This window comes from Nicotiana tomentosiformis, chromosome 8 (assembly GCF_000390325.3).
Source record: "Nicotiana tomentosiformis chromosome 8, ASM39032v3, whole genome shotgun sequence".
Classification (NCBI taxonomy): Eukaryota; Viridiplantae; Streptophyta; class Magnoliopsida; order Solanales; family Solanaceae; genus Nicotiana; species Nicotiana tomentosiformis.
The window spans coordinates 8,331,464-8,341,761 of NC_090819.1; positions in this window are offsets into that span (position 1 = coordinate 8,331,464).

Here is a 10,298-nt window from a genome sequence, read left to right on the forward strand (position 1 = left end):
CGATCAATGAAATCCTGTGGATCCTCATGTCGCTCACCCCCGAAGACAGGAGGATGTAGTCTAGTCCATCTGTCCAATCGTTTTTGAGGATCGACGGCTACAGCTGGCCTGGGCTCAAGTGTAGCTGCTGCCACTAGCTGGACTCCACCCACGGGTAGTGCACCCTGGGTCTGATATACAGCAGTTGCCTGTCCATGAGCCTGCGTGGTAGGGGTCTGTGCTCCCCCGCCTGCCTGAGATGTGGCTGGGTCTGCCGGAAATAAACCAGCCTGAGTCATATTGTCCATGAATCGCAGCATACGACCCATGACATCCTGAAATCCCGGTGCAGATGTGAAGTCCACCGGAGCTGGCTCTACCACGGGCACCTCACCCTGCTCCTCAATAATGGTATTCTCTGTTGGATCCATTGGCGGCATAACCGAAATAGTACTAGGACGTCCTCGTCCTCTACCACGGGCTGGAGCCCTCCCTCGGCCTCTAGCAACTGGGGGAGTAGCTCTTCCCTGGTCTGGAATCTCATTAGAGCGTGTTCTCACCATCTGTGAGAGGATAAGAGAAGGATATTTAGTACTACATCAATTGCACAATGGAATATGAAGAAAGGTAGTTTCCTAACACCATATAGCCAATCGAAGATAAGTATAGACGTCTCCGTACCGATCCGCAAGACTCTATTAGGGCTGCTCATAACTTGTGAGACCTACGTGAACCTAGTGCTCTGATACCATGTTGTCACGACCCAATTTCACCTATAGGTCGTGATGGCGCCCAACACTACAGCTAGGCAAGCCAACTAATAAGTCAAACGTACATTGGTTAAATTTTTATTCCAAGAAAATAATAAAATACCAATTTCTACCAATGTGTGTGCCAAGACCCGGTGTCACAAGTGCATGAGTATCTAGTAGATTATACAAAACTGCAAATACTGTCTGAAATGAAATAGACAGAATATAAATATAAGAAGAGACACTGGTAGCTGCAGAACGGCCCAGAAAGGCAGCTCACCACTATGCCTCGGGATGACGTGGGTATGTGATGATAGGTCCTCCACTAGTACCTGTCTCAGATCCTGCACAAAAAGTGCAGCAAGTGTAGTATGAGTATGTAAACAACGTGTACCCAGTAAGTATCAAGCCTAATATCGAAGTGGTAGAGACGAGATGGCCGACTTTGACACTCACTATGGGTCAATAATAATAACTGAAATAAAACTAGAATATTTAAATCAGCATGATTTACAGAATTTACAATAATTTATTTAATCAGTAGAAATAATCAAGTTCCTTCAAATGTAACAATTCTCAATATATCAATTAAATTCCTTCAATTCAAATAAATTCTAATTTATCAATTAAATCTCATTTACAGGAGTAACAATTAATTCCTAAACAAGCAAGAATAATAATTCATTAAATTCCAAGGATTTTCCAATTTATTAATTAGTTTCTCAAGCTGAAATAAATTATTAAAGTATCGTGTAATTATTATTATTAAGCACGATTTCTGCCGAGGACGTACGACCCGATCCAGAGTGTCGTGTACACTGCCGAGGGACGTGCGGCGCGATCCATAGATGCATCTATTCTGCTGAGGCGTTCGGCCCGCTCCACAAGAAAGGAGGACATTTTCTTATGTGCCTCCGGAAGGAGAGTATATTTAATATAAGGTAAATTCGGGAGGAGAACAATTTCTTTTAACAATTAATTGATTTAAACAGACAATCAAGCCTATGAGATTTCCATCCTTTAATATCTTTATCTAACAATTCACAATATATTCATATAGATATCAATTAATATAAATAAATCAAAGAATACAATTTACATAAGTAAGGCATGTTTTGAGTCCTAAACTATCCAGACTTTAGCATTAATAGTAGCTACGCACGAACTCTCGTCACCTCGTACGTACGTAGCCCCCCCCACAATTAGCAACAATTATTCAATTTAATCTCTATGAGGTAATTTCCCCCTCACAAGATTAGACAAGAGACTTACCTCGTCTTGCTCCAATTTAATCCACTATAAGGGCTTTTTCACGATTATCCAACTTCGTCTGGCTCGAATCTAGCCAAAATAATTCGATACAATCACTAAATATTATAGGAATCAATTCTATAAGAAAATACTACATTTTAAAGAAAAGATCCCGAAATTAATTAAAAATTTGTCCGCAGGGCCCACATCTCGGAATCCGGTGAAAGTTATGAAATCCGACAACCCATTCAATTACAAGTCCAACCATACCAGTTTTACTCAAATCTGACTCTGAATCGATACCGAAATCTCAAAATTTCGTTTCTATGAGATTTCTTAACTTTTCCAAATTTCAATCTCAAAACACTAATTAAATTGTGAAAACAATGATGTATTTATGTTTATAGACCAAATCCAAGTTAGAATCACTTACCCAAATGTCTTTTCCTTGAAAATCTATCAACATTCGCCTCTGCTCAAGCTCCAATTTGTTAAAAATGGCGAATGGGATGAATGCCCTCTTTTTATAAAACTGCCCAGCAGCCTTTGGAACTGGTCCTCGAACTGGACCTCGATCGCGGCTTTGATCACAGGCTCGAGCCTGGACCTCGGTCATGGCCTTGATCAGGGCATCGAGGCTGGGCTTTCGATCAGGGCATCGAGCATGGGCCTTCGATCAGGGCATCGAGCATGAGCCTTGGATTGTGACCCTCGATCTTGGGTCTCGATCCTGGCCCTCGAGCCTTGCCTTCGATCATGGCCCTCGAGCTGGACCTTCGATCATGGCCCTCGAGTTGGAAGCTCGAGCCTGTGCCTCGTCAACCCTGGGCTCGATATCTGGATCGATATCTGGGCTCGATCATAACCCAGAATGTCCAACAGAAGAGAAAAAAAATTGCAGCAGCTTTTTAACTCCAATTTTTGATCCGTTACCCATCCGAAACTCACCCGAGGCCCTCGGGACCTCAACCAAATATACCAACAAGTCCTAAAATATCATACAAACTTAGTCAAACCTCTAAATCACATCAAACAACGCTAAAACCATGAATCATACTCTAATTCAAGCTTAAATGAAACTAAGAGTTTTCAACTTTTACATTCGATGTCGGAACCTATCAAATCAACTCCGATTGACCTCAAATTTTACACACAAGTCATAAATGACATAACGAAGCTATAAAAATTTTCGGAACTGGATTCCGACTCTGGTATCAAAAAGTCAACTCATCGGTCAAACTTCCAAACTTAAATTCTTGTTTTTAGCCATTTCAAGCCTAATTTAACTACGAACTTCCAAATAAAATTCCGAACACGCTCCTAAGTCCAAAATCACCATACAGAGCTGTTGGAATCATCAAAATTCTATTTCGGGGTCGTTTTTACATAATTAGACATCCGGTCACTATTCGAACTTAAACATTTTAATTTTTCTTCAAAATTCCATATCTCGGGCTAGGGACCTCGGAATTTAATTCCGGGCATACGTCCAAGTCCCAAATCACAATACGGACCTACCGAAACTGTCAAAACACTGATCCAAGTTTATTTGCTCAAAATGTTGACCAAAGTCAACTCAATTGAGTTTTAAAGCTCTAATTCACATTTTAAATCCATTTTTCACATAAAAACTTTCCATAAAATTTGTACGGATTGCGCACGCAAGTCGAGAAATAATAAATAGTACTTTTCAAGGTCTTAGAATACATAATAAATTATTAAATTTAAAGATGACATTTTGGGTCATCACAGAAATACCCATGCATATTACTGAAGACCCCAACAAAACCCTATCCCTCGTCACCCAAAAACACAAACATCATCGATTCAAATGCCGATAGAAAAAAAAAAGCAGCAAGAAGGAAATAATACAAATATTACAATTCTTGTGACAAAGAAAATCAACTTACCTATAGAAACATGATATTTCGTGTGTGTTGCAATAAATTGATGAGGAATAGTATTCCTTTTGGTAGGAAAAAAGAGGCATCAAAATATGAGTTCTTGTCCTTGTGAAATTGGTATGGTCGTAAACTTAAGAATAAGTAGGAAACCTGATCGAATTAGAATACCATGCAATTAATATTACAATTATATTCAACATGGAATTATATTTTGAAGAAATAATTTATTTTTGAAGGGCATAAAAGTCGATTAAGATTTTGGGGATATTTTAATCGTTCAACATTTAGCATTTTAACATTCGTACTTTTATAATAATATAGATAGAGATAGATATATAGATTAGTTAATGTTACATCTTGGTATAACTTATCTAACGTAGAAGCTATACATTATTCATATTATAATCTTGGTTTAGTTCCCAAGATTATAATTGTGATGACCCAAAAGGTCATCTTTAAATTTAATAATTAATTCTGTATTCTAAGACCTCGAAAAGCACTATTCATCATTCCTCGACTTACATGCACAGTCCGTATAATTTTTTGGAAAGTTTTTATGTGAAAATGGATTAAAATGTGAAATAGAGCCTTAAAACTCAACTGAGTTGACTTTGGTCAATATTTTGAGCAAACATATTCGGATAAGTATTTTGACAGTTTCAGTAAGTCCGTATCGTGATTTGGGACTTGGGTGTATGCCCGAAATTTAATTTGGAGGTCCCTCGCTCAAGTTATGTCCATTTAACGAAAACTAGAAATTTAAAGACTAAAGATTTCCAAAGTTTGACCACGGATTTGACTTTTTGATATCGGGGACGTAATCTGATTCTGGAAATTAAAATAGCTCTGTTATGTCATTTGTGACTTGTCTGTCGAATTTGGTGAGAAACAGAGTTGATTTGACGTGATTCGAACGTTCAGTTATGAAAATAGAAGTTTTAAAGTTTTCTTAAAAATTTCATTTGATTTGGTGTCCGATTCGTAATTCTAGGTGTTAAATTGGTGTTTTGATGGTGCGAGCGAGTTCGTATAATATTTTTGGACTTGTGTTCATGTACGGTTTAGAGCCCCGAGGGCTCGGGTAAGTTTCGGATAACCTATGGACCATTTGAACTTTGGAAAAATCTGATTTTTGAGCTTCTGTTGTCATCTGGTGCATGGTGCTTCGCGATCGTGAAGCCATTTCCGCGATCGCGAAGAGAAATTTTGAGCTGTGAGTTTTACCCTTCGCGATCAAGGACGGTTAGCTCCCATTGCACCGCGAACGCGTAGAGTGGATCACGTCCGCGTAGAAGGAATGAAGGCAGAAGCTGGGCACGCCATTTGTGCTACGCGATCGCAAAAGTCAGTACGCGATCGCGTAAGATTGAGAAAATGTTCTCTGCGATCGCATGACCAATTACGCGATCACGTAGAGTTAAAATTCTGGGCAACCAAAACATGATTCGCGATCGCAAAGAATTATCCGCGATCACGAGGAGTAAAATGGATAGGCAGAAATTGTTCTACGCGATCGCAAATGAATTCCCTCGATCGCGATGAGTAAAAATCTGGGCAAATAGAATTTAAGTTCTGGAAATGGGGTGAAACCTCATTTTCCACCATTTTCGATTTTAAGCTCGGGTAAAAAGATTTTTGGGCGATTTTCACGGAAAAACATTGGGAAAAGTATTCCTCATCCTATATTGATTATATTTCATGATTCCATTGTGATGACCCAAAATGTCATCTTTAAATTTAATAATTAATTCTGTGTTCTAAGACCTCGAAAAGCACTATTTAAAACACAACTGAGTTGACTTTGGTCAATATTTTGAGCAAAAGGACTCGGATCGGTATTTTGACAGTTCCGGTAGGTCCATATCATGAATTGGGACTTGGGCGTATGCCCGGAATCAAATTCTGAGGTCCCTAGCCCGAGATATGGAATTTTGATGAAAAATTTAAAGTTTAAGTTCAAATAGTGACCAGATATCGAATTATGTGCAAATGACCCTGGAATAGAATTTTGATGATTCCAACAGCTCCGTATGGTGATTTTGGACTTAGGAGCATGATCGGAATTTTATTTGGAAGTCCGTAGTGGAATTAGGCTTGAAATGCCGAAAGTTGAATTTTTGGGAAGTTTGATCGAGGGGTTGACTTTTTGATATCGGGGTTGAAATCCGATTCTGAAAATTTTCATAGCTCAGTTATTTCATTTATGACTTGTGTGCAAAAATTGAAGTCATTCCGAATTGATTTGATGTGTTTCGACACAAGATATAGAATTTAAAAGTTCAAAGTTCATTAATTTTAATTTGAGGTGCGATTTGTCGTTTTGATATTTTTTGATGTAGTTTCAAGCCTTGACTAAGTTCGTATGGTATTTTGGGACATGTTGGAATAATTGGTTAAGGTCCCAAGGGTCTCGGGTGGATTTCGGAAGGTAAACGGAATGGATTTCAGATAAAGAGTGCTGGAAATTTCTGTTGCAGAAATTTCGTGCGTGGAGCCAACTTTAGAAGCTTATATCTAGCTATTCATAAGGAATCAGAACATTTTCAAAACATGAAAGTTATAGTCGTTTGATTATAGTTTCCAGAATGTTAAACCATTCATTATTTGGACATTTGTACAGAAAGTTATGATGGATTGAATCAAGACTAGTATAGCAGTTTAACCAGAAATTTTGCCAGAAATTCTGATGCATGGAGCCGACTTTGGGAGCTTATATCTCGCAATTAATAAGGAATCAGAAAAGTTGCAAAACATGAAAGTTGTAGTTGTTAGATTCTAGTTTCCAGAAAGTTAAACCATGCATCATTTGGACATTTGTACATAAAGGTATGACGGATTGAAGGAAGGTTGGTAGAGCAGTTTCTGGTGGACTTTTAGTGACGAAAAATGGACTTTTAGTGACGGAAAATGGACTTTGAGTGACGGATTGGCAGAAACTTAAGGACCAAAAATGGTCATTTCATTCATTTCGTTTTGGATTTTTGGAGCGCGGTTCTTGGGCGATTTTTGGGCAATTTTCACGGGAAAACATTGGGGTAAGTGTTCCTTATCCTATATTGATTATATTTCATGATTCCATACTCATTTACATCATGAATCCGTGAATTTATGAAAGAAAAATCAAGATTTTTGCAAAATCTTCCAAAAACGAAAATTTAAGATTTGGAGGTCGAGTTGTTATCGGATTTTGATAAAATTGGTATGGGTGGACTCGTAATTGAATGAGTTGTCGGATTTTATAAGTTTCGCCGGATTCCGAGATATGGGCCCCACTGGAAAATTTTGAGCTAATTTCGAATTTTAATAAAAATGTAATATTTTCTTATGAATTGATTACTATAATTTTTGTTGACTGTATCGAATTAATTATGACTAGATACGAGTCGATCGGAGTCGGAAAATCAAGAAAAAAGCATAATACTTGGTTAAATTAGAGCAAGTCGAGGTAAGTGACTTGTCTAACCTTGTGTAGGAGAAATTTTCCCTAGGATTGATATTGATGTGATTATTGAAATATGTTAAAAGTCGTGTGCACGAGGTGACGAGTGTGTACACGGGATAAATTGCGAAAGATTATATTTTTAAATTGTGTAGATCACTGTTGCACATTTATTAAATTATTTTATCTTGTTATATTCTTCATCATTGATCTGAGATATATACTTCAAATTTGTTTGATCTTTTCTTACTAATTGTTTTACCTGTTTAGTTGAAATTTGGTTTCTTTTATTCTGTGCATTATTTGAAGGTTGATTTTCTTTAAATTAAATATTATTAATATGAAGTATTTGATATTTTTAAACTTGATATTGAAGCAACGTAGTAAAGATTTTGAAATATTATTTTCCTAAATTATTTACTCTTGAATATTTTTATACTCATAGTGAGTGAGACTTGAGCTCTTTATTGTGGAAGAATATTATTGTTGAATTATTTTGACATGAGCCGTGAGCTCTTTATTGTGAAAAAATATTATTGTTGAATTATTTTGACATGAGCCGTGAGCTCTTTATTGTGGAAAAATATTATTGATGAATTATTTTGACATGAGCCGTCAGCTCTTTATTGTGAAAAACTATTATTGATGATTTATTTTGGCATGAGCCGTGAGATCTTTATTGTGAAAAAATATTGTTGTTGAATTATTTTGGCAAGTTAAATTATTTGAGCACTTGAGGTGCAAATTGTGATATATTGTGATATTGATACGCATGCGGTGGTATAAGGTCTGGGTGTTGAAACGCATGCGGTGAGATAAGGGTGGCTTGATACGCGTGGCTAGTAGGGGAACTACTAGAAGTCATGCGGTGTGATAAGGGTGGCTAAAACGCGGGATGCTATTTGAAAAAATGTTTTCTTTAAATAAATTGTGAAGGCTCCCGCAGTGATATAAGGAAATGAGATATTGTAAATTTATTTATGATTTGGGACTACGAGGCGGTACCTCGGGAGTGCCCTTGTTGATATTGATTTATGGCCGTAGTTGCCTTTGATTATTGTTGTGATTTTCTTAAAGTTGAAAAGAATTCTGTTTTGTTTCAACGAGGTATTTATTTGCCATTATTTGATGTAATTAAATGTGACATACTACTTGATTCATTTTCATTGTCATTTTATCTTATAATATTGTTTAAACATTTTACCATGCCATTATTTATTCTCCAGCAGGGCCTGACCTGACCTCGTCACTACTCTACCGAGGTTAGGCTTGGCACTTACTGGGTACCGCTGTGGTGTACTCATACTACGCTTCTGCACATCTTTTTGTGCAGATCCAGGTACATCTTATCAGACCACGCATCAGTAAACTAGCTATACGAGGAGACTTCGAGGTATATCTGCCAGCGTCCGCAGACTGCGGAGTCCCCTTCTATCTTACTATGTTGTCTTCCTTATTTGCTTTAGATTCTGATGTATAGTGACATAAAGAATAAATTCTTAGAAGCTTGTGACTTATTTCTACCGGGTTTTGGGAGTTAAAATTGTTTGAATTGTAATTTATTTATTTAAGATATTTATTATTATTCCGCATTGATAGGCTTACCTAGTCTTAGAGACTAGGTGCCATCACGATATCCTACGGAGGGAATTTGGGGTCGTGACAAGTTGGTATCAGAGCACTAGGTCATAGGTGTTATGAGTCACAAGCAGGTTTAGTAGAGTCTTGCGGATCGGTACGAAGACGTCTGTACTTATCTTCGAGAGGCTATGGAACTGTTAGGAAATATTCACTTCTTTGACTCCTTATCGTGCGACATTGATTTAGCTTGAAACATATATCTTATATTCCTTTGTATCCACTCGTGTATGACATTGCGCACTAGGTATTAGTTGTGCGTCGACGGTTCATAATGTCGTATATGGACTATGAGGGAGCCGGAGATGCTCAAACATTGCCTCAACGTGTGGTTCCGATTGAAGATGCAGACGTATTGAGAGATCACCTAGTGAATCATGTGGGGGTGCAACAGACGTTGGCGTCTGGTTGATTTATACAAGATGTGAAGGTTATTATTGAGGACCATTGGACGTTGTGACCTATGACTTCGCGCTGAGTGGGGGGAGTCCACTACCAATGGGTGGATTGCGGGGTCATGTATTATATAAGTTTTGGCCTGAAATGTATATATGTGGTACTGAAAGGTTCCCTAAAATTTTCACATGTTTAAGACCTGAGATTTTGTGGAGGATAAGTTTAGGACTTGCGGTATGTACGCCTCCTTAATAATCCTATACTTCAATATCAAAGGAGTTATAGAAACAACTCTAAATTTGTAGAAGGTCTACTCAGCGTGGACGTCACTGTTGCGGATTTTGGGGTGCTTCGGAGTAAGTACACTTGTTGACGAGACTCTGGACTATGTGGTTCATGACAAGATTTGTCTGTATGGAGCTCTACTTTTATGATCGTTGTGTATAAATAGGGGTAAGGGTTACCCCAAAGAAGAGTCAAAGAGTATGTTAAGAAATGGGTCAACTCAACAGTGTTGAGTCAGCATAACAAAAGAAGAAATTTACCTTGGGAGAGATAATTCACCACCGGTGTTCGTAGTAAGCCTATGAAGAGGGAAGACCAGCCAATGTAACACCGCCCACTTGGCTTAGTTCTCAGAAACGCTTTTGAAAGAGTTTGTTTCCTAGACTCTCCGTAATGCGTAGCGCATAGGGTTACGGTTGCGTCATGTCACCATTGACGATGTCAGAATATGCCATCAAGTTTAATAAGTTAGCCCGTCATACTCCTACTTTGCTTCCTACAGCCAGAGGGCGAGTCCACAAACTCATTAAAGGACTTAATTATAATCATAAAATTTTGTACGACTCGGGAGCTACAAGCTGATACTTCATTTATGCTAGTTGTACAAATTGCCAAGATATTAGAACGTGTTCGAGGTAAGGAAAAAAGAAACTA